The 25,527-nt window shown below is 38.2% G+C and overlaps 1 protein-coding gene and 1 long non-coding RNA gene across 12 annotated transcripts in view; one reads left to right on the top strand and one right to left on the bottom strand.

The window, feature by feature from the left end:
- Positions 1–25,527, top strand: part of Tenm3 (teneurin transmembrane protein 3) — a 1,282,613-nt gene that overhangs the window by 442,757 nt on the left and 814,329 nt on the right. The window lies entirely within an intron of this gene.
- Positions 15,451–25,527, bottom strand: part of LOC116069268 — a 29,092-nt gene continuing 19,015 nt past the window's right edge. Inside the window, exon 2 of the long non-coding RNA XR_004109949.1 lies at positions 15,451–15,568. This is a non-coding gene — a long non-coding RNA (uncharacterized LOC116069268). The remainder of the gene's footprint in view (positions 15,569–25,527) is intronic.

Genomic DNA, 25,527 nt, shown 5'->3' with positions numbered 1-25,527 from the left:
AGCATCAGGTGAATGGTAAAAATCTACCCCTGCACACTGTGTGCAAGCATGTTGGGTTTGGAAGTGTGGCAGATGGGTAGAGCATTTGCCTATGATTTATGAAGCCCTTGGTTCCATCCCACCATACAAAAAAAAAAAAAAAAAAAAAAAGGAAGCTAAAAGCAACCAACCATAATACTTTACAATATATTAATTTCAATACAGTAAGTACAATAAATTAATTACAAGTCATTAATCTATATTAAATTCTTTTAAAAAATCAAAACTTGCAGTAAGTTTTGTATGCATATATATTCATTAAAGATGGTTTAGGAGTTGCACCAATTAGAAGCGCATAAATGATAGCTAGAACACTTGCCACCCAGTCAGCAGCTGGCTAGCATGTGAGATTGCATCCAGCATACACCGAGCGACACAGTAGCTTACCTTAGCTCATCAGTGGCAGGAGCAGTTCTTCCTTGCTGGCTGAAAAGTAATGTCCGTGCATGTTTCTAGTGCCTTTTCCTGTTTGGTCATAGGAATGACAGGAAACACCTCCAACTGCATGATGGAATGCTTACTCCAACCAAACCTGTCATTTCTCCAACAGAATATATCATCCATCCTCAACTAAAACCAATCATGATCACATTGGGTCATTAAGCTCCCCATGGCTCATTCTTTATTTCTTATAAAGCACAAGGCTTTCAGGAATATTGTTGTCACAGTCCTTCCTTCCATGCCTAAAACATGATTGTTCTAACATCTCACAAGCTTTGGTATCAAGAGATGAAGCTAATCATTAGCACAGAGGCCATATCCCTGTTCTTGTGGACACTCCTTATTTTCTTTGGCAGATGCTTACTCTAAGCGTGATCTCTTGATATTTTGTGACTAGGATTAAATCCTCAATCCTCTCACCTCTTCTTGTTTGTCTCACACTGAAATCCTGATAGTTTCATCCAATTGCATGGCCTTGAATTCCACATGTATATAGTAATTATTAAGCCTCAACCTCTTTGCTCAACTTTTTATACATAAGATGTTCAACAATGTGTATGTATGTATTCTTTGGACATTTAAGACTTCTTAAGTCTAAAAGTTAAGTCTTAAGATCACACCCTCATTCTAATATCTTGATTGATACTCTCCCAAAATTCTAACTCTCTGTCATTCTTACAGTTTCATAGACAAAAACCTGAGAGTAATCATCTGTTCTTTTCTGTTATTTCTACTGCATCTCAACTATCAAAGCTTGCAATCTTTAAGATGTCCATAATTCAAATATCTCCTACCCTCCATAGATAGTACCTTTGTCTGACATCACCATCTCCTTCGCCTGGCCTAGGGAACCAAGTGACAGACTTCCTGGTTCCTCCCTCTGTTCCCTACATCTCAGCACTCACTTCTTCACAGGCTTTGAGAACAAAGCAGATCATGTAACTTGGGCAAATTAAATATCCCAAGATATATGATTGCTCTTCAAATCTAAGTGTTTCTATATTGCTTAAGAGGGTCAATGAAGTGAGGTTCCCAGGAATGGTCACTTAGCCACTTTAACTGTTCACAACTTGAATCCTGCTGCCCTCAAAGGAGCTCACAGCTCTCATTCTCTTCACTCATGCCCCTGCTCAAATTCTGCATCTTCAGTCTGGCTGAGAGAAATTGGTCTGTTTCCATTTTGTCTCTTGCCCTTTACCTTGCTTTAACTCTATAGCACATACTATATTTGTTATAATGTTATATAAAATCACATATCAATAAAAGGGCTGGATATGAATCTGTGGAATGTGTCAATGGTACTTCAAAGTGAAGTGCAGTAGGTACAGTAGAAAATGAAGTCAGATTACAATTCAAGTCTCAATATAGGCAGTCGTCACTTGTCCTTAGCCTGTTGTGTGCGAGAAGGGATATAGTCTACCAGAGCTACCAAATATTATACTTTCTCAACTGAATCTAGAAATACAGACTTTTATGTGACACTTCTCTTTGGTTTTTCATCTACTAAATACTGACCAGCACCAAACACCATATGAGATCTGTCGTCTATGACAAGTAGTTTGTATCAATCCAAAGAACTCTGATATACAAATCCTAGGTAAACTCCTGTGCCCAACATTAGATCTGAGGACTGGGAATTAAACAAATGAGGATGACAACTCTGACAATACTCTTAAGGAAAAAAAGTGAAAGCTAAAAGAAGGCAGCACCCATCTCATGGGGCATCATGTAGCCCACACAACTTCTGAGGGGTTGTTCAACATCTGCAGACTTCTGAGCAGAAGGAAGATTTGAACAGACTTAAAAGCAGGTGGAATGCACACACTGAGTTGGAAAGCTTGTGTTTGGGGGGTGGGGCTTAGATAAAATAGTGAATGTGTGGGACGTGCTGCACATTTAAAGAAATACTCCTATGCCAGGCAGAGTCGTGCATGCTTGCCTTCATGGAACTCTGGAGGTAGAGTTGAGAGGAGAGAGAGTTTACAGTCATTTTCAGGCACGTGGGAAGGTCAAGGCAGAACAGGCCACAATTCTGTATAGAAAGACTTTTATGCATATTATTAAAGCACTGCATGTGGTTTTATGGTCTTGATTTTAACTAAAGTTTGGAGTGAGGCCTTGTGTCTTGAAGATTCTAGTTTCAATAAAATCTGTTAGGTATTTATATTTCATAACTGAGAGTCCAGATGATTGCATTTACTTTATTTCTTATTATAAAATAAATACAATGTTTTTTAAAACCTCAGTTGCTTTTCACTTTGTTGAGGACACAGACAAGGCTTAGAAAAATTCAGTATGCCCATATTTTTATGTTACTTTCAGTAATTATGCAATGACCTAAAGTGTCTAGCAATGACGATTTCCTTCCAGGCACCTTTCTGTTCCCTTGTTCTAAAGACTTGTGGTTTGCAGCTTTTACACTGGTGCTAGTGAGCATATCTCTGCCAGGCACCAGAGTTGTCCACCCACATAACCCCACTACACTGTGCTCCTGCAATTATAAATTAAATAATAATTTAATTTTAAAATATTTAAATTTAATATTTACATTCCATATTGGGCAATATATTTTTGAAGACAGCAATTTTCTGATGAATGTTTTTAATTTTCAGCACTCCAATATAAGGAATAATAAAAATGACATTTTAGACTATTCTGAATTTAGGAGTGTAAATAGAGAAATTCGGGGCCTACTTTTCAAGAATAGATACTAACCAGGGTAAACAAAATTAAAGCTGTCATTATGCAAATATGTGTATCCATCCTGTACATGGTGTTTTAATATGCAATTTATGGGGTTAACAGAAAGTTTAATTTTTCAGTTTAAAGTAAAATGTGTAACAGAGTGTAGCACAGTGTGGGTGATGGATTAGGTTATCATTGTTATATGTGTGACCCATAGAAGATGAGTTCACTGAATACTCCTCAGAGGCTTAGCTTATTGTGCAGAGTTCTGTTGTGCTTATGTGCATAGCTGCAAATATGTTACCTTCTGTTTACCCTGAAAACCACCTTAATTCAATTATTGCATGAATTCAGAAAGAATTCACACTTCAGATGAATTCTATGTTTAACTATTTGTGTGTGCATGTGGCATGTGTGTGTGCAATCATAGATGCATGTTTCCATGTGTCTGTGCACAGGTATATGCAATAATATATGCAGCCACCACATATGACCAGATTTTGGCAACTGGAGATCTGAACTCAGGTTCTCAAGCTTTCATAGCAAGTGACATATTGATGGAGCCATCTCCCTAGCCTTCTACAACCTTATTTTTTTCATTTGTTCTTGAAACATTTATGTATGAACTGTTCACATGCTGTGCCTCTTAAGAAGTCCTTATAAACGGTTGTTTGGTAAGGTTTTTCATAACTTACACATAAATGCTTTTTAGATAGCACACTTAGTTGTTACTACTTATTTGCTGTTAGAACTCTGCAGTGATGAGTCTCTTTTTACTTATGTCTTGGTGAAGAAAAAATGAGTATATTATGGTTCTAAGGTTAGTCTTTCAAAAGCCACAAGTAGTTTGCTCATAATATTCAAATGTTTCTTTATAATCATTTTAATATTTAACCCTCCCAAAATCATCCATTATACAGATTTAAAAATATATTGAGTGTGGAGACATATTAGAACTTAACACCTTCCTTCCTTGTTCTAATCTTTTGTATCATCTCAAGCAACATTTACAAAGAATTCCAAAAGAAAGGTCATTTGGAAAATCAGGCATCTTCAATGAATGGATTAAGGTTCTTGTTGATAAGCCTTTGAAGGATGACACAGAAAGAGATGCAAAGAGAGGCACGCTGTGCATTTTTTTCTCACACAGCCTGACCTCTTTGGAGTTACAATAAAGCCCAGCTTTTCTCTTTCCTTGTTTACCAGGTTTTGTGAAAGAGAATAAAAGGGAAGATATTCCTGTTGATGAAAATGATGACAGATAAAGTGTGTTTGAAGGCTATAAAAGCTCCTCACATCTGGAGCAGCTGGCAGCATGGGATTGGCCTCTAAGGGGAACTCATAGATATCTAATTTGAGCACTGGTTAAAAGTGAACTTGGGAACAGCTGATTCAGTGCAGTTATCTCTGGCTCTGGGAAGTTTTTGTGATGTTCAGAGGCCGGTGCATAAAAATCCACGCGACACATATTTGCTGAGTCTAATATCCTTATGAAAATGAACAAGGATGATTTACAGGAATATATTAGTCACAGCTGTTCTTATATAAACCAGGATATAACATGCTATAGCAGGTAATGAGCCATTAAAATGGGCAGAAAAGACTTTCTAATGTCTCAATAATTATGTATATTAAAATACACAGATAACAGATAACATACAAATATCAGTGGCATAGAAATCAATTAGATTAGATAAATTACTAGACATGCAGCACATGCAGCCTGCCACAAATAAGGCCTCTCACTAAGACCCAAACCTTCACACAGTCTTTGTCTTTTAGGATCTTTCACCAGTGATATTGTATCAAAGCTGAAGAAGCCTAGAACTATGAAGAAAATAAGTGGAGACCATACAGCAAGATGATCAAGCCATTAGAACCCACTCAAACCATGATGATTTTAAGTACTTACAGTGATTTTTTTTTTTTTTTTTTTTTTTTTTTTTTTTAGCTACTACCCATTCAATTAGGTCTATAGAATAAGATTTTTTTTTTTCAAGGAGCAGCCTAAAACAGTGGTGAAAACTGAAGCCAAATGGAATGTTAACCACTCTACTGTACTTCCCCTGTGCCAAACATCCTTCTTTCTCCTAAAATTATCTTTCTAAAGTCCAGCCTTACTTGTTTGCATGTATTTGACTGTGCCCATTCTTAAAGATGGCAAAGTTCTCTCAACTGAGACCACTCTTGCTTGATGGTATTTAGTACAGTCATCAGTTACTTGCCTCCTTTTGCACATTCTGACCTTCCTCACTCCTCCTACCACTGAGCCCATCGCATGGAATGCCTACCTGTAATCCCATGGCTTCTCCTGTGTGAAGTCTCCCTTGATTTCCCCGGGAAGAACTGATTCTTCATTGTAATAGCTCCACACATTTTTTTCCAGGATTACTCTTATATTATTGGTTGATGCCTATGAAATACAAGTGTGCTAACTCACTTTGTTTCTCATCCTGTAGCACAAAATTTAAAAAGTTTCACGTTCATCTTCTGAGCCTCGGCACCACACATGGTTTTCATTTGTTGTTTTTCAATGCTTTTGAATGGATGACTGAATAGATGGATGAATGGATGGATGAATGAATGAATGGCTACTGAGATGGAGATTTTTGAGTCTGGAGAGAACTGAACATGTTAGAAAACAGAACCCAGAGAATAAGAGAGGGAATGATGGGAAGAAAGGAAGGGGTTTATGATCTCAGTGACAAGATCCTTAGAAAGAAAGTCTAATTTTCACATGAACCAGAAAGCTGTGGACAGGAGGCAGTGAGCAAAAGGATGATCGCTGAGGCCCTTCCTGTGTGTCAGATCCTGGATAGGGTCTTTGCACATCTCTCTTGTATCATGGCCAGCCTTTACGCCTGTCTTCTTACAGATGTTAAGTCCAGCCATGAGAGTTTTAGGACTTAATTGTATTCACAGAGCTAAACTTTGAACTGAGAACTATCTGTTTCCTCCAAAGTTCAAGCTCCTTCCATGAAATAAAAATCAGTACTGGGTTAAACCTGTAATAAAATGTCAGGAATTTAAGTCCTTTGAGATGGTTCAAGGTCAGCATTAAAGTGACCTGCACTGACTGGGTTGGAAGAACAATCCAAACCATCATTCAACATACATTAGCACAGGCACAGTTTGTTCTGCTGCATTTATCAAACTGGCTAAAAAGGAAAGTCTCCTGTTATGTTTCTGAACTTGCAACAGCCCCATGGATGTTTTCAGCAATTTTTCCAGAATTCAGAATGACCATTCATTCATTCAGTTTACAGATATTCATCAACCAATACTGGTACTCAGCATGGTGAGTTTTCCTACAAAGCAACAAAAAGTAATCAGATATAGTACTTAATGAAATATTTTATTGGAGCTCATTTACAAATAAGTCACTCCATTGTGATGTCAAATAGCTCATATGTTGTATGAGTAGTGCAAACAAAAACCAAAATAAAATAATTGTTATGGAGCTAATAATGTAGATGAGATATACGGTAAAGCCAGAGTGTAAATTAAACTTTCTATCAGAAGGGCAGGTAAGAGGATAAGAGGAAATGAGAGGGAGAAGGGGGGTAAGCAAAGGAAGAAAGAAAGAGAAAGAGGACAGGAAGGAGGGGAGAGAGAAAAAGAGACAGAAATAGCACATAGTCATGAGAAGAAAGGGAAGAAATGAAGGAAAGGGGAGATGGGGAAGAAGAAAGGACAAGGAAGAAAAAAATGAAAAACAAGAGGAAGAGGAAAAGGAAAGAATAAATGGAATTGTCTGAGTGGTACTAAAACCAATAGCTACAGCATTCCAGTGTGCACCAGAGTAAAAGGCTACAGGTAAAACAATGACTAAGATACATAATTTTGAATTACAGGTTATGATATTATTAAACTCAATACCTAGTCAGCAAAAAGGAACCCCTGGGGCTGGAGAAGAACTCCAGGGCAACTGCTGGGACTTTCCAGATTGTGTCATTAACTTTATTCTTCAATTAAAATCCTTCTGAGGTTTCCCATTGCTGTCAGAGTGAAATCTGAAATCCATCAGGACCTTCTACATCAACCACCTGGTTTGGCATCTACTGCTGAGGATTCTGCCTTGGATGGGCTCTTCTACTCCTCCTCAGAGACTTAGCTGCTTCTGTTCTTCTGGAGGTTCTTCACCTCTCCCCTGAAAGGGTGTCTCTCCTCTGTCAACTCTCATGTTGTGGATCCCTTTCTTTAGATCATATGTCTCTGATTCTCCAGGCTATGTTAGTTACTCTATGTCTTAGCTAGGGTTTCTATTCCTGCACAACATCCTGACCAAGAAGCAAGTTGGGGAGGAAAGGGTTTATTTGGCTTACTTCCACATGGCTGTTCATCACCAAAGGAAGTCAGGACTGGAACTCAAGCAGGTCAGGAAGCAGGAGCTGATGCAGAGGCCATGAAGAGATGTTCTTTACTGGCTTGATCCTCCTGGCTTGCTCAGCCTGCTCTCTTATAGAGCCCAAGACTTCCAGCCCAGGGATGGCACCACCCACAAGGGGCCCTACCCCCTTGATCACTAATTGAGAAAATGCCCCACAGCTGGACCTCATGGAGGCACTTCCCCACTGAAGCTCCCTTCTGTGATAACTCCAGCCTGTGTCAACTTGACACACAAAACCAGCCAGTAAACTATCCATACATTCTGTCCAACTGAATTACAAGTGTCATTCTGTGGATATCAGTCTCCAATATTACACTGTAAGTCTCATGGAAGCAAAGATCATGGAGCACCAACTAACAAGTGTTGCCTTTAAATCTAACACAGAAAGACAGTATATAAGTCAGTTTAGGACTGTAGACTTGGGGATCACTTATTTGATCCAAAAACTAAAGATAAACATCAAGGAAGTGCTGCTGGAGAGATAGCTTGGTGATTCAAAGCATGAAATTCTCTCTGCAGCTCCAAAGGAGTCACCACTCTCTGATGGCCTCTGAGAAAACCTGTCTTACACACACACACACACACACACACAGAGAGAGAGAGAGAGAGAGAGAGAGAGAGAGAGAGAGAGAGACAGACAGACAGACAGACAGACAGACAGACAGACAGAGAAAGAGAGAGAGAAAGAGACAGACAGAGACAGAGACAGGCATGGAGATACTGAGAAGGGGAAACCTATACAATAATAAACCTAAAATAAATCTTTTTCCAAAAGAATACAAGGGAGTTGTTGAAATGTAAGACAATTATTGTAGGTGTTATACAAATAGAAAGGGATGGTTGCATTTAAGAAGTGGTTTGTTATTGTTGTTTATTTTTATTGAAAATAGGCCTTTTTGCACATAATATTTCCTGATTACAGTTTCTCTTCCCTCTACTTTCCCAGTTTCTCCCTATATCCTCTATCCTCACCTAGCCATTCTCTCCCCATTTATGCTTTCATAAAAAAACAAACAGGATTCTAAAGGATAATAATATACCATCATATAATATGATAAAACAAACAGAAAGGAAAGAGAAGGCACACATACATACACAGAAAAGAGAGCCACTCATCCACACACTCAGGCATCCTATAAAAACACTAAACTGGAAACCATAGTATATACACAAAGGACCTGTAGAGCAAAAGGAGAGAAGGGATAAAGGATAGATAGATAGGTAGATAGATAGGTAGATAGATAGATAGATAGATAGATAGATAGATAGATAGATAGATAGATAGGTAGGTAGCTAGGTAGCTAGGTAGGTAGATAGATAGATAGATAGATAGATAGATAGATAGATAGATAGATAGATAGACAGACAAACAGAGATGTTAAGTGGAGAGATACATACATACATAATACATACATACATTGATACATAGGTGGTTAGGTGGATGGATGGATGCATGGATGGATGGATGGATAGATAGATAGATAGATAGACAGACAGACAGATAGATGTTAGGTGGATAGATAGATAGATAGATAGATAGATAGGTAGATAGATACATAGATACATAGATACATAGGTGGATAGGTAGATGGATGGATAGATGATAGATAGATAGATAGATAGATAGATAGATAGATAGATAGATAGATAGATGATAGATGGATAGATGATAGATAGATAGATAGATAGATAGATAGATAGATAGATAGATAGATAGATAGAACAAAAATAATAAGATAAAATTTAAAAGGGGAAAGCTATGATATAACATTATGAGAAAAAGAAACTTCCTAAGTTACCACTGAGTTTGCTATCTGTTGACCATCTACTGCTGGGCATGCAGCCTAGCCTTGAGAGTGAGTTGTAGATTGAGACTCCCTTGATGGAAACTAAATTTGCAAGTGGCTATGATGGAAACTAAATTTGCAAGTGGCTATCAACTAGAGATAGCTTCTGGTGTAGAGATGGGGACATGCGTCCACTTCTCCTTTTAGCTTTAGGACTCTTGTCTTGTGCAATTCCATGCAGGGCCTGCACATCCTGCCACAGTTTCTGGAAAGCCATATGTGTGTTGATCATATGTATTTAGAGGATCATTTTTTTCTTGATGTCCTCCATCACTTTTGGCTCTTACTTTGTTTCTTCCTCCCCTGTATTGGATTCCCTGAACCATGATATGACAGGAGGGATTTGATGAAGACGTCCTGTTTAGATCTCAGTATTGCAAAGCCCCTCACTCTCTGTATAGTATCTGGCTGAGTCTCTGTATTTGTTTCCATCTGCTTCAGAATGAAGCTCCTCTGATGATAGCTGAGAAAGAAATTGGTCTTTGAGTAAAACAGAATGTCATTAGAAGTCATAGAAGTCAGTTTATTATTGTTGGATTTTGTTTGTTTGTAAAAATAGCAGTATTTTATTTTACCCTCAGCATTTGGTTTATTTAGTCCCTGGTTCTTGGTCACACAGGCAGTTTCAGATATGGGCACCATCTTATGGAGTGGGCCGTAAACAACATCAGTTGGTTACCTCCACAAGCTCTGTACCACCATTGTACTAGCATATCTTGCAGGCAGAATACCATTGTAGACTGAAGTGTTTGTGGCTAGGTTAGTTTTACATTTCTTTTTTGGTAGTGAGCAGAAGAGCTTCCTGTACCATGGATACTAGTACATAGAGGCGAAAGCTCTGTGTAAGTGACAGCTCAATTTCTCCATGTTCAATGATTTGGTTAGGTGTCAGTTTCAGCGATGGGGTCTTGCCAGCATTTTATAGAAAGCAACCTATAGTCTTGGCAACAGCCTTGGTTGTTCAGGGATTCCCATGACCCATTTGGAAAACAATTCAATTAGATGTAACCCAACCTCATTACTAGAAGCTTCATTTCATGATAAGAGATGTGTAGTTGGGGATCTATCGCCCCCATTATTTGGAGGTCTAGGTCACCTTCATATATGTGTAGATATTTAGGAAACTTACTGTAATAGACTTACACACTCCCCTCAAATGTCCCTTCATTTTAGCTGTCTCTTCCCAAATTCCTCTCTCATCCCTCTCTTCCCCCTCCTCCACTTGATTCTCCAATTCCCTCCAATCCATCCATAACTATCTATTCTATTTCCCTTTCCTAGGGAGATCTATCTGTTCCCCCATCTCATCTCTTACTCTATACCTGGTCTTTGTGGTTCTATAGATTTACCATTGTTATCATGGACTTAATAATCATATATAAGCAACTCATATCATATTGATCTTTTGGGGGTCTGGGATACCTTAGTTAGGATAATATTTTTTTGAGTTCTATTCATTTACCTGCAAATCTCATGATTTTATTATATTTAATGGCTGAGTATACACTGTGTAAATGTACCACATTTTCTGTATCTATTCATCTTGAGGGATGTCTACATTGTACCTAATTTCTGAGTATTATGAATAGAAATAAGCATGGTTGAGCAAGTGTATTCATTCATTGCTCACATTCATCCATTTTCTTCTCTAAAATCCTTCACAACCCGTGGACATGCATGAAAGCACGGGCTGAAGTATCTTTTCCAATAGCAAGTGTGTTGCATTTAATTTTTCACTCATGAATTATAATTGTTGTGGCTTTCTGAATTACACTAATAAAATTTACATATTCATCATAACGGTAAATAACACAATATAAAATAATAAATATTTAATAGCTTTTCCTCAACTTTCAGAGAACAGTTGGAACAATTCAAAGTGTTAAGACACTGTTTACTTAAAAACTGACTTCTGAAAACAGAAGGGAAACAGAATGTTGTAAACATTGTTCCTAACTCATACAGGAGAGGTGGAATGAATTAACTCCTTCAGGGAAGTAGTCCTCAGGAACTCTTTTGCAACTGAAAACACCATTTGTTAAACAGACTCCAGTTATTTAAGCCAACAACACAAAAGTAAAAGTAAAATATCCAATTATTGTTTTTTCATTATTCTATTATTAGGGTAAGCTTTCATTATTGAACTAAATATACTATATAGGCATACCTGGATATTCCTACACTGGCTTAATGTATACTGAGGTGGGAAGATTGATCATGAGTTTGAGGCCAGCCTGGACTGCACAGTAAGACCCCTTGCTGAAACCCAAGATAACAAAGGGCTAAAGACATGGGTCCATTGTATACAGCACTGGCTGCTCTTCTAGAGGACCTGGGCTCTGTTCCCAGCAACCACATGGTGATTCACAGCCCTCTGGGGCTCCCTTTCCAGGGTTCCAATGCCCTTTCCTGGTACTATGCTCATTGCATGAACATGGTACATATGCATGCAGACAAGATGCTCAGAGTCATAAAATAAAAATATAGAATTAACTTGTATTTAAAATGATAAAATAACAAGAAGAAACTAACAGTATTTTGGCTTCATGTAAACATGATTTAAAAATGTTTATACATTTTTAATTAGCTAAGTAACCAATACCAAATAATCCGAATTCCTAGTGTGCCCATGAGGGAGAAAGTGATAGAATCCCCGTGTATTTTTCATGTCCTTGTATCCTGTCTAGCACTCTCATTCATGTGTTCATGTTAAACCTATGTCCCAAAAGCATGAAAGTTATCAACCCCAACCCACTGATCAAAGAAATACAGTATGAAGAGTGACCTTTGTTTCTCCAAAAGCATGCAGTGTTGTGAGAGAATAAAAAAAAATAAGTAAAAAGGACAGTTTTATAAGATACATCATCTGCTTATTCTGGTTACATTAACTTTCCTGATGAGGCAAAGCACGTGAAATCACACCTGTTTTCTACTCCCAACCCAAAACCAGTTTCCAGTTTTAGTTATGCAGAGAATCCAATTGAATTGATTATGCAACTGATCCACGGTCAGAAGTTTCCCACTTGATAACATCCAGACAAGAAAGTTGCCATTCTTTCTTTGTCTGAGCTTTCTAACTTAGGACAGAGTATGATTGTGTGTGTGTGTGTGTGTGTGTGTGTGTGTGTTGACAGATAAACCTTAAACATCTTTCAAAGAACAATACAGAAAAGAGATCTATGAAGGGCTAGATCTCTCTAGAATGTTTCTTCATTTTGAGAATACATGGATGAGTGAATAAATGGATGATAGATAGATAGATAGATAGATAGATAGATAGATAGATAGATAGATAGATAGATAGATAGACAGACAGACAGATAGATAGATAGATAGATAGATAGATAGATAGATGATAGATAGATAGATAATCATGGCATTGTAAATAAGTTCTGAAATTAAAAACACAGAAGATGAATGTTCCCTGCTGGTTGGAATTACAACTCCCTAAATACATCTGTTGAGGAAGATTCCCCTCCATAGCCAGTCAGGGTTACTGTATGTTTTAATTTTGTAAAGCATTTAAATCCCTGACTGCTTTTTCCTGGGATCATTTCTCAGGCTCAAGTTAACATAGAGTAACTTGAGGTAATGTCTCCCTCTGTGACAAAGCCCAGACTTCCTTACTGTTTATTGTAAAGTAATGGAGTCATTGTCCCTAAACCATGTGCAACTCCATAGTGGATTGTGTCTATCTGCGTCCATCCATACTTGTTCATGATGAAAAGGGACAAACATGGTAACGTGCATGCTCCTGTGAGGACTTGGAATATTGATATCATTTGTCTTTGACGTATGGGTTTCTGTCTTTGTCCAGATCCATAAAATGGATTACATATAGCATAGTCTTAGATCTAAGTTTGGAGCAATGGAACAATGGTTAAGAATGCTTACTTCTTTTGTAGGAAGCTTATTCGTAACACCCACATGGTGGCTCACAAGCATCTCTAACTTTAGTAACTTTAGTTCCAGAGGGTACAACCCCATCTTCTTGCCTTTACAGGTATCAGGTACACACCCAGTCCATAAATACATGTGAAAAGATCATATGTATATATATGATATTATATATATATGTGTGTGTATATAAGTTAATTAAATCGTTTTGAAAATGTTCAGATACAACAACCATTATTGATATAGGTAGTCTTTACATATACACTATTGATTGGGTTTATCAATCTACAATATTCAAAATATTGTGTTTTCAAGATTGTACTACTAATCTGAGCATCCCTTAACTTTGGGAAATTCCAACTGTTAATTCATCAAAGCAAGTTAGCAGCATGTGCATACCTGGATTAGTCAATATTGTATCAATTTTTTCTATGTTCTTCTTTATTCAAGTAAGCTGGAGGACATTTAACCTCAGTGTATCTCATCTTGGGCACCTTCCGTTCCTCTCTTGTCTTCACCAAGTTATAGGATGGCTTTAGCTTTCATGTCCAAACACTTATATGAACCCACACAATCCAGAAACACATAGGGGCCAAAAGTGTCCTATAAGTCATTTATCGACTCACTGTAACATCAACTACAACTTGGACAGATCAAGAGTATAACATAATATAACAATGTGCAATACAGTAAACAGATTGACAACATACAAATATTGCCATAATCTTATAGATGGCAGGCTGCAGTCAGATAATTATGAGGATGAATAGCCTTATTAATGTCAAACACAATAGAATTTTCAGTAAGCTTATGACAGACTACCTTCTGTTCCTTTGCAACCAATGCTAAAGACTTGTAGAAATATGAACTTTCTCTCAGATTCATAAAAGCATATGAAGTGATAGTGACATAATTATAATTATATTAAGAAGCATGGTTGATTGCTTGTCAGCACACTTTACATTTAACAATCCAGGGTGTTTTTACATGATAATGGTATAATGACAGTAATGAACTTAGGAGTTATTCTTAGCAGAGTGTCACAGCAGAGTGCAATCGATTTCTGTAGAAGCCAGGAAGGCAATCCTCAACCTTATAGGTTATTGTGAATGCGAAGCACAAATTCTCATTCATAACTACTTAATTAAAGAACATTATTGGTTTACCTGTAATTGCTTTAATTTATCACAGTGTTACAATTTATAAGTAATGTGTGTTATTCTTCACTAGTTTTTATTGTAATTACACATAATTTACAATTCACATTACTGGATTTCTAATTAGCCTCTAAATATTCTTGGTTATAAAAATGAAAATACTATTTTAAGGAGACTGGGATAATTAACAATGTATTAAATCTATTGGCTATCAAGCATTTGCCAAACAATGCAGTCAATTTATTCAAGCTATTTAGTTGATTGGTTATAAAATTTTATAAAGATATGGACTACAATGTAGACCCTGAGATGCTCACAACATTAGGTTAATTCCTAAGTAATCTTGGTATAATGTGGTCCATGGTTGTCTTTAGCAAAGCGAAACATTTACAACCCTTTACCTGCTTAGGTGGAGAGTGCCAAAGATGGTGGTCTAGACACAATTGGAAGATTCCCTAACGAACTTTCCTATTCTTAGAATTCTCAAGTTGCTCAACTCAGTGGGCTAAGTGGCAAAAATAAAAATGAAAAAAAATACTGATATTTTTCTAAAATTAGGAAAGATAATGCAGCTCATAAAAACCTCTTGTTTTGGAATATTGAAAGATTCTAGAGAGCTGTTTAGGCATCAGGCAGCAATAAACCAACGTCCCTTGAGCTGCTCTGTTTGCTTAACCACAAAGAACATGTGACTGCTAGTATGTATGTCATAGAATATGCAGCCACCTATATAGTGTATCTCAAAAAGCCTTTAAATATTTAGTATCTCATTAAAATCATCCAAAAATTTCTACCACAATATTCTTGGTCAGGCATTAACTCAGAACACTTACATGGATGTAAATATTAGTTTGGCCTTGTTGTTCTTGTTCTTGTTCTTGTTGTTGTGGTTCTTCATTAGGAACAAAGTAACAAATAAGTTCTTATCACTGAATGTAATTTTAGATGAGGTTCTATCTGGAGTTCAAAAGAACAGAAGAAATAATAAAGGAAGACATTAATAATAGAGGGCTTTGTTGAAAAATCTTCAGAATTTTTTTGTTAAAGCATGTGTGGTAGGAGGAGCTCTGGAAATCCAAGGGTTCCCAGGAAGCTTCTGGGTCTTCTGGGTCCTGGAACAGAACAGAAGGTGCAGAGGAGAATGAGGACTAGCTTCAAAGAAAAGTGTCCCCTGCTCAGTAATTTTGCCTCAGGCCAGCCATCAAATCACCCTGCTAAGATTTTTTTTTTTTAATCCTAACCCTTGAAGCTGTTACACTTCTATAACCTTCGATGAAAGTGGAACTCTCTACAACTCAGAATAGAAATAATTGATTATAACTTTGTAAATGGAATCAAATGATACAGTCCTAAACTCTTGAACTTCATGTACACTTCAAGGCAGATATGTCCATACCTGTGAATTGTCCACTGAGTTCATCTCTGTTGAAATTGGGTAGTGAAGGAAGAAAACAGCTTTATCTGCATTCACTCTTAACTGTAGGCAGCCATGGGGTGTTACTAGAACGTGTCTGCTCAATTAGCTTCCCTCTTACTACATAGAAAATGCCTACACCCTCAGTCAGTATCATATTATAGACAGGGATATAATCCAAGCAGCTTCTACAGATTGTGATCATTTCAAGCAAATCGAGGGTTAACAGATCTTTCCAGCTTCTTCCATGAGTGGGTGCCACTGTGAGCAAATAGACAAAGCTGTGCTCTGAGGACATCTGCAAGAGGCTTGGAAACATTTTGTAATAATGGTGCCCATTGTAACTGGACTTGACCCACGGTTAACTCATAGCAGTAACCCAAAGCAAGTCCATTTCACCACGCTCAGCACAACGGTAGCCTAAGGAAGCTTTGTTGTCAAATACCGCAGAACTGAACAGTGACTCGATCTGACTTAGTGTACTTCTTGTTCAGTTACAATGCGAGGTGCCTTCCTTGTTCTCAACCAGACCGGGTTTATCATTATGTTTGCATCAGTTATTAGTTTAGATTACACACCCGGTTTAGGCCTAAGAAAACAGGTTTATGAAGTGTTCTGTCAAAAGTACAATTTCTGTCACTTTCTCTGCATATCCATGTGTGCACGCGATTTCAAATCACACTTAAACATACATGGGAGTATGATGTTGGAAACAGCAGACATCGAAGCAGGGTTTAATGGCCTCATAAAGGGGAAGAACATGCCATCCTTCACTTGATGGCTTCTCAATTAGGACACAGAATGCTATCCCATTCTTCCTTTTGGGTCTGACTCGAATCTGTACAGTGCACTACATAAATGATTTTCCATGGCTTTTTAAAAGGCAGTGCATATTAATATTTTAAACTGAAGTAATTGCTTCTTGCTCAGCAATGGGTTTCATTTATGAGTGTTTATCCTCAGCAAATGGGAAGTATGGTTAATCTAAGTTAAAAATGGGTTCTTTAAATAGCTCTAATTACATTCTGTTTATATTTGTGTGTATTAGACACTTAAGATTTAATCGGTAGCAGTTCTAACAAACCATAATGTTTATTAGCTGGTTTTAAATTATTGTTATGGATGGCAGTTGAATGGGAAAATAAATGATTTGTCCGCTACAAAACACAGTAAATAAAAGATGGGCCAAAGTTTATGAAAAAGTAATTTTTAGTATAACTTTAAATTTTAAAATAATTTATGAGGAAGATGTTACATAAGGTCAGTTCATTTCCATTTTTTATTTTTTATGTTCCTCTTCACTATTAAGGTAAGATCACATGATCCAAATCCTATTAGATTAGGGACATTTTCATTTTTTTAAATGTTATAACTTTATGTTAAGGCATAAGAAAAAGAAGGACTATGATTTATATTTTAATTCCATCTTTGTAGATCTAAAGAAAAATAAACATCAGGAATAATATTACAAAATTGATTTTTTAACAATACTTGTTGAAAACATGTGTTTTACATTTGTATAATTCCAGATTAAATCAATTCAATTTGCTTAAATTCTGTTTTGATTAACCAGAAAAGACCTTTTGGGTTCATATTTCTTCCTGAAAAAAAAATTCATTTGAAATGTCTTGCTTATTGTTGGGGAAAACTCTGGAATCACACATGAACCACATGTCCACACCAGGATGTAAGAGACTCACATTTACTTCATGGACAAGGCTCATCTGCTGGTGGCTTTTTCTGGGATTTTCGAGATGTGCAAAATGAAGTACAAATCAAAAGGCAATTCATTCATCCCAGGAGCCACCATCTCTGGAACCACTAACATCCATGGCTATGTGTAAAATGCAATAGCATTCCTTAGGACAGTCCTTTTATAAACAACAGAATCGTGGTAAAAATACCGATTTCTTTGTACGATGGACAAGCAAAGGGGGAATGTTTTATTTCACACTTTTGTCTAACTAGTTTTAGAATCATGAGACTGAGAAAGTCACTCTACCTTTTGAATTTGAATTTCCTCATCAGTAAACATGAAGATAATCATGGTGCCTGTTCAATGGATTGACAGAGGAAACCATACACAGTGATGCCCACCCATAGACATGGAGGATGGCTATATACTAATTCCATTTCTGTCTCCAGCTATGAGCTTTCTCTCCCATCCTAGCGGTTCATCCTTGTCAAGATGCCTCCTTGGCTAGTTTCTCATTTTGTTGGCTTCTGGCTCACGTGTTCTCTTTGCTCAGCATCCCTGAATCTTAAGTTTACTAAATCCAGTGTACCCCATTCTCTGCCCAGCTCTAAAGATCAGCTACTGAATACAACCACCTTCTTCCCTCCACCCTCAAACCTGCCCAAAGCCTGCCTCTCTTTGCTGAGTAGAGTCCTGTGGTCACGTCCCTGTCACAGGACATTTAAGAACCTAGGGTCACCACCTACTATACCATGCCTTTGTGCCACATCCAGCCAGACCCCACTCTTCATTCCAGACCTTCCCTGAGCAATACTGGGTCCTTTAAATATTTTTGGAAAGCACTTTACAGCTTTGCGAAAATTTTCTCTGTCTCTTCCTCTGAGATAAATGTTTCCTTTAGAGCCTGTCCCCGGATCTAATGTCCTTTCCCTTGCAAATGCATTTGATTTATGCTGGTGGTGGGTCCTTTATCCTTTGTGGTTCAGTGTAACGATTCAAAAGCACTCCTTTCCTGGGATGTTTGCTTGTTCATACCTCAACTTGTAATTTGGTCACATAGTACATGCTCAATAAATATCTACAAGTAGATATTTATTATAAGAATAAATAAATGTTACTCTGTGCTATGCTCTATCTTGCATAGCTAAGAATGAAGTGTGAGGGTGGTCTTTAATTGGTAAAGTCTAATTAATCAATCAATCCATTGTATCAATCACAATGGATTGATCACAACTGCCCATCCTCTTTTCTTGTCCCCATAGCCTCACTCAATAACCAAGCCTTGCTATGAATTATTTTCTGATTTTGCTTTCTGGGTTTTTTTTTTCTTTTGAAATAAAGTTTTACTCTTTATCCCAGGCTGACATGGAACTCAGTCTATAGTCCGGACCAGGCTTCATCTCTCAATAATCCCCTTGTCTCATTCTTCTGAGTCCTAAGACTTCAAGCATAGACCACCACCCATGTTCTGATTTCATGGTGTTGCAGACAGTGTTGGTGCCACAGGAATAGGTCTGTGTCATCACTAATCACAATCCTAGTGAATGGCAGCAAAAGGAACACACACAGTACTGACTAAGCTGTAGTGCATGCTAGCTCAGGGATTGTCATAATTGTGGAAACAAGTATCTGTGGACCTAACTTAGTCTCTGAGCCAGAGAAGGCCTTAACAGAGATGTGATTCGTGAACCAACACCCAAGGAAAGCACAAGTGGCCAAGAAAATGGGAGCAGTGTCCATTCTGGGCTCTGAGTCCAAAAGCAAAGAGTGCTAGCTCATATAATCCAGTTCTACCAAACACACAGGAAAGCCCTCAGTTTAGCCCTCAGCACCATGGCTGTACATGCCTGTTTTCTTAGCACTCAGAAAGTGGGTGCAGAAAGATCAGAGGTTCAAGGTCATCCTTAGCTATATAGGAAGTTTGAGGATACAAAAGACTCTGTGACTAACCACATTACCACCACCACCACCACCATCACTACCACCACCACCACCACCACCACCACCACTACCACCATCATAATTGTTATTATTATCATTTTATTATCATAGGGGTTGGAGAAATTTTTCAGAGAGTAAAAGTATTGTGACCATGAGGACCTGAATTCAAATCTCTACATCCACATAAAAGACTGTCACAGCCACACCTACCTCTAACCCCAGTACTAGGGAGCAAAGAGAGAAAGATCTTGTGAATCACTGGCCAGCCAGAATAGCTCAAACAAAACACCAAGCATTAGGCTCAATGAGACATTGTCTCAAAAATAAGATGAAGAGTAAAAATGAATACTCCTGATGTCAACCTCTGACCTCCACACACGTGCAGCCTCAGTGAATAGGTGGGGGCAGATCTCACACACACACACAAACACACACATACATTACTATTATTATATTAATGTTAATTATAATTTATTTAACCATTTAATTTATTTTTATAACTTTAAACAATATAATGTATTTAATTATATTAATATAATGATCATAACAATAATAAGTAAGAAAATTTGTGATAAGCAACATATATAAAGCAATCAGTTTGCTGTTGGAAAGAGGAGGTTAGGGTGGGAAAAACGCATCTCACAAGGCCATGCAAGCAATCCTTTGGAAGCAGAGGCCTCTAACCTAAGCTTTGCAAGGCAAGAAGAAAGTCTCAATGAGAAAAGAGAAGAGCACCCCAGGGAAGGGTAGTACTGGGCAGAGATGCCCAGAGGAGAGAAAGACCAGGCCACAGCTATGAGGAGGGGAGGTGGTTGCCAGAACTTGGCCACTGGAACACCTGACTCCATGGGACCTCATGGTTTAAGAGTTTGTGTCCTTCTAAGTCATTGGTGAACCATGACCTGCATGTGGACAGGGGACTAGGATGACCCACCTCATGCATTATGGTGTGTTGTTGCCTTGCTGTCTACAGAACTAATCATTCCTAAGGAGAATGGTATCTGGAATGACAGGGGCTTAGAACAGGGACAGTAGAGACAGAAACCAAAGAACAGAAAGAGACTATGGAAATCAGAGATGGGACGGTACACAAGAGGAATAAAGGATTCAAGAGCAGAAGGTCATGGGGTCCATTCTCCTTCTTGCTTTCCCTACTCCTGCCTCTGACTGGTTACTTTTTCACATAGACCTCTGTTGTAGAAGATGTGATCACACTGTGGGGTCCCCAGACTGTGTTATTTACCAAAAAAAAAAAAAAAAAAAAAAAAAAAAAAAAAAATCTGTTTCTGTAGAAGTAAGCAGCCATGTTTGAAAGTGATGTCTAACTGAGTAGCCTACAAAGTGATGAATCAGAGAAAGATTTAACATAATGGACTATGCCCAACTCTTGGGAGAATAGAGAGGAAAGAGAGGTGACTTCAGAGAAAGGAGTGCAGAGGAGAGAGGGTAGTTTTACTGGGATGGTTGTCCAGAGACAGGTTGTGGAGAGAGATCAAGGTAGACACAGGAGAAGACAGAATGAGCCAGGGAATGAAAAGGTGCTAGAAGATTAGAACAGATTTCTAGAGTTAGTTTGAGTCCAAGCAGAACAATCCAGGAGAAACCGAGAGGAGCCAGGTTGAATCAGTCACCTTGAAGAGGAGTTTTGAGCCAGAACAGCTGAGTTGACCAGCTGACCAGCCAGAGCTCAGAAAGAACTAGGAAGAGTGAGCTTATTCAGCAGTAAGTCTCAGAGGCTGGAAACATTCTAGATCTAGATAAGATTATATAGAGTCTAGAAGTTTCCAGAACTAAGCCTAGGTTAGCAGGCTGAGGCAGTAAGCTTCAGAGATGACAATTATTACAGGAGAATTTGCAGACCTCCATGTAAGTTGAAGATTACCTCTCCAAAGTGTTGTGAGATTAAGATCGTTTTGCATTTTAGAATATTCGCCCACACAGAATGACTCATGTTAGAGATGAAGCCCAAAGTCTAATGAACTTACTTGTATTTCATGGACCAGTTATACACATAGCTCAAAGGTGGTTTTCTTTATTTTTTTTTAAAAAAACGGACCTGTGGTGTGTATGTTGGTATACATGTTTACATGTGTGTGCACCTGTATGAACATGCATGTGGAGCCCAAAGGTGATGCCAGGTGTCTACTTCAATCAATCTCCACTTCATTCATTGGTGGAAGGTTTAGCTGGACCTACAGATTGCCAATGCTGGCACATCTCACCAGTGAACTCCCCTGGCAATCTCCTTGCTCTGCTAACAGAGGGCTGGGATTCTAAGAGTCAGCCATTTCTACCCGGCTACCACACATGTGCAGGGAATCCAAACCCAGGTCCTTGTGTTTCGCTTTATCCACAAAGCCACACCCTGCCCCAAAGGTGCACACCTGCTGCCTGCAATTTCACTGCAGCCATCCCAGGAGGTCAACTGCACAGTCCACTATGAGTTTTCCCACTTGGTATCACTTTGAAAGCTTTGGATTTGGACCCCTTTAGACTAAGGTTCTCAGTCTACTCAAAAGGTGAGTACTCCCGTGAATCCTTTCTTATAAATATTGTTCTTACAAGCTAAGGCCAGGATTGGATGGAGAGATTGTGAACTTGGATAAATGAGAACATGGCCGTAAGTCTTGGACCTGATTTCCCAGTGATGACAGTCACCTTCTCCAAATTTGGACATTTCGATGAACCTCTTCAACTGACTCCATCCCTGGTCTCAGACCAAACTCTGCTTAAGATGTGGCTCTTCAGTGAACCTCTGACTTCTTTCCCTAATGCATCTGAGTTGGCGCAGGCTCATCCTATATTGCTAGAATATAGCCACTGGGTCACACACAACAGTCTTGCTCTCTATTGGTCTCTAGTGTCCACAATACTTTGTCACTGTCATGTGATTAGTTGGATGCTGATACAGAACAAGATGACCTTTATGTGATGTTTGCTGCACACGAGACTGGATCTACGCTCTAGATCTCAAGAGATAGGTATGGCTCAAAAGACTCTAAGATACCACATCTCCTGATGTCTTCATTGTACTCGTGGGAAATATAGGACAGAGATAAGTAAAGTAACTTGAGGCGCATTGTTTGTAGTCCTTAATATTATTTATCAGCTTGTCAGCATTTATAATCATGTAAGAAACAAATCACTGACTATGTCTATGAGGGAGTTTCTAGAGTGGGGTAATTGAAGTTGTAATACCCACAGTAACTGAAAGGGGGCGCCATTCTGTGAATTGGAGTCCAGAACTGAACCAAAAAATGAGGCAAACTGGGCACAGGATTCATCTCTCTGCTTCCCGTCTGGGGCTGCAGAAGAATTAGCTGCCTCATGCCCCTACCATTATGGACTGTGCATTTGAGCTATGATCTAAAATACATTTTTGCTTCTTTAATTTGGTTTTGTCAAGTATCTCAACAGAGCATTGAGAATGGTAACTAATGCGCCATGAAAGCATGATATTTCATCTGGATCCAGGGAGAAGTGCAGTGATAATGCATGGATGTGATCCCACTTGGGAGGCCAGAACAGGAGGGTTGAAGGTTTGAGGAGTAGGGTAAGGCAGAAAGGCCTGTCTTCAAATTCTACTCACATTGCTTATTCATTGGGCAAATGGATCTCTACTTTCCTTCCATTTCTCCAGTTTAAAATGAGGACACTCCTACTTTGCAAAATAACCAAGATGATTAAAACTTATGTACATTAAACTCATGACGAAAAACTGAATGACAGCTACTGTTACTTGCTTACACTCCGTTCTGTATGTACCACTAAAGTGCGGGACAGTTTTGTAGCCAACACAAGCCTATAACTCATGTCTCCCACACAAAATGCCCCTTTCTCTATGCAACATCCAGCCAGCCTAACAGAAATTTGCATGGGTCCGTGGGTTCCCACCAGGTCTATTTAAGAATAACAAACAAACATATCTCTTCTGGTGCCTGTAGCAAGCCCTTTGAGATCCTTCTGTGCCCTGGAGAATCAGGTATACAATTTGTAATTTTATTTGGCCACCATGGTAGGGGGGAAAATGCTAAAACAATATTTCAGCTCGGGAAAGCCAGATCTGGCACAGAGAATAAAAGACTCTTTAGTAGGAAAAATAATCTATCAATTTTGTGAAAGGGTTTTGGAAAGGCTGAACGTAGCACTGCAGTATAAAACAGAAGTGGTACATTGTCCTAATTTTGAGGGGGTGCTGGGGGGCAGGATTGTATGCCTCCACTACAGAAAGGGATTTTGTTTGCTTCAGCCAGCATTTTTAGAATATGCTGTGCAAATAATGTTATTTTCTATGGGTTAATAAGTGCTGTGAGAAAATGAGGGTGTGAGGCACATATGAAGATGATGATGATGATGATGATGATGATGATGATGATGATGATGATGATGATAATAATAATAATAATAATAATAATGATGATGATGATGATAAAAGATAATCTTGGGCACATCTCCACAGTTAAAACACTGAAAAAATAATCTGTTCCTGTATATAAAACAATCCTCTTGGGTCTATCATCCTGTGTATATTCTTTTCATTAAAATATAGCTGTGGTCTTAATCCCAAAAAAGAATGAGTCTAGAGAGGGCTCTGTAAAAGAAAGGGATCCACGGAGCTTATTTTTGGTAAGAACCACTTGAGGGCGCTCTAGAGTTCACTGCAGCCTGTCCGTTCACTCAAAAGGTGGCTGGTTGCCTAGGGAATTCTGCTGAAGGTTTGAAGTTGCAGAACAGACCAGCAGTGTGTGCATGAAGAGCCCTAAGAAAGAGCAATGACCTGGGGTTAATCATTCAGCACCACAGTATAGTCAGGGGTCCCTGCAACTAAGGAGGAGCGTCAAAATGATAAAAGATGAAACGTGTACTCCAACAGCAAAATTGATTTTGTACTTCCCCCATGGTCTATTTATTAATTTCCGTATAGATAGATAGAAAGAAAGGAAGAAAGAAAGAAAGAAAGATAGGTAGATAGATAAATAGATACAGATATAGATAGATACATACACACACACACACACACACACACACACATATATATATATATTGACCTTAGTATTTTAGAGCCCTAGACATGTCGACTGAACTAAGGAGAATGTCTGTTTTTACTCTCGACATATGCAGGAGAAGAGAAGAAACAGTGTCCACAAGGTAGGTGGCAAACATGGTTAGTTTCAAGGCCTCCAAAGCTAACAGCTGCTAATCAACTCACCCAGTGTAGCCTTTTTGGAGTCTTAGTTTAATTGTATTAGTTTAATTGAATCTGGCATTCTTGTCAGTGGCTTAAGTCATATTCTGAGTATCTACTCCTTCTACATTGGTCTCTATAGTACTTTCAAAATATAAAGACAAGTGTTTGCCTAAGACACAAAGCTATGAGAAATCATCAGAGTAGCTGCCTTGTTCTGGTATTCTCTGTTCTACCTGAGCATTCTTAGAGATGCTGTTAAGTGATTCTACAGGGAATCCATCATTAGAAAGATGATGATGAGATGATGATGATGATGATGATGATGATGATGATGATGATGATGATGATGATGATGATGGTGATGGTGATAATGATGGTGATGATGATGTTGATTTTAAAATATACTCAATTTAAAAATAATGGCCTGAATATATAAACTGTCTTTTTTTATAGAATGTGAAATTGATTTATTCCTTTAGGAATATAAAACAAATAATCCCAGATATTTTTTTCTTATGATCTCAACATTAGAAATTGATATGTTCCTTTAGGAATATAAAACAAATAATCCCAGTTAATTTTTTTCTTATGATCTCTACATTACTTTCACATATTAAATTAAATAGACATTCTTCCTCAGTGCAGTATGCTAAACATATTGGAGAGACTTCTCTAACCCATGTCACAGAGCACAACACTCAACTTCTCTCAAATCATTGATTGGCTCAATTACTTATATATTGGCTGCTTAGCATGAGCTGAAAATCTCCCTACTGAATGGAAATCTCTATCCAGTCTAGGTCATATGCAGGAACTCAGATAATAAATGGCT

This window comes from Mastomys coucha, unplaced genomic scaffold (genome assembly GCF_008632895.1).
Source record: "Mastomys coucha isolate ucsf_1 unplaced genomic scaffold, UCSF_Mcou_1 pScaffold22, whole genome shotgun sequence".
Taxonomy (NCBI): domain Eukaryota; kingdom Metazoa; phylum Chordata; class Mammalia; order Rodentia; family Muridae; genus Mastomys; species Mastomys coucha.
This window is presented reverse-complemented; position numbering and strand designations above follow the sequence as displayed.